An 871-nucleotide genomic window follows, 5' to 3' on the forward strand; every position below is an offset into this window, starting at 1 on the left:
TTGGTCCAATCTATAAAGCCTCAAACTCAAAGCTATTTCTGACATTTTGAATTGAAAAAGCTTCCAGTGACGCCTTACAGGACCACCAGCCTGCCTGTCCACCCTCAGTCCAACACAAGACCATACACTGGAAAAGGGGACTCTCTCTCACTGCTGCTGTCTAAGTTGACCGAGCACTCCTCCATTAATCCAGGAAATAAAACCCTTAAATCTGCCCCTGTGTCCGCAGTTTTCGCTTGCTTAAGAGTCTGGTTCTGCATCTAACATCCAGTTAGTCACAGTCAGAGAAACAGGATGGGAAGCAAAACGTCTTCAAACTAGGAAACAAAGTCCAGTTGATTGTTGTTTTAACCTTTTTGTAATAACTATGACCTGGATGCCTGAGAATCTTCACCATCATTATCTATTTCCATAATCCATCAGATAAATTAGAATACAGTAAAATCTTTGACCCTCTTTCAGTTCCTCCTGACGTGAAACTGTTCCACTCTAGAAATGATAATCGCTCATAACAGTAAAGCACGGTGGTGGAGGAGTGATGATGCCAATCATCTGTGGAACCAAACAGGAACATGACTTCCTTTTAGGTACCAAAGTATTCTAGCATCAAATGAGAGTCCATCTGTCCAGCATCTGAAGCTGGATCCTAACCGGGTCATCAACAGAACCAGGGTCCAAACCCAGCAGCAGATCTACAGCAGCCCGCTGGGGAAGAACGGTTCTCATTTGCTGCAATGGTCTAGTTCAGAGGTCAGAGGTTAGTGGACCGCGGTCCGGATCCGGACCTACCTGAATTAAAACATTTATAAATTACTGCATGTTTTCCAACAAGTGTCTAACTTCACTTGCGCCTCTTCTCCTGTTAATACGG

Source organism: Cyprinodon variegatus, unplaced genomic scaffold, assembly GCF_000732505.1.
Source record: "Cyprinodon variegatus isolate N-32 unplaced genomic scaffold, C_variegatus-1.0 Scaffold743, whole genome shotgun sequence".
Classification (NCBI taxonomy): Eukaryota; Metazoa; Chordata; class Actinopteri; order Cyprinodontiformes; family Cyprinodontidae; genus Cyprinodon; species Cyprinodon variegatus.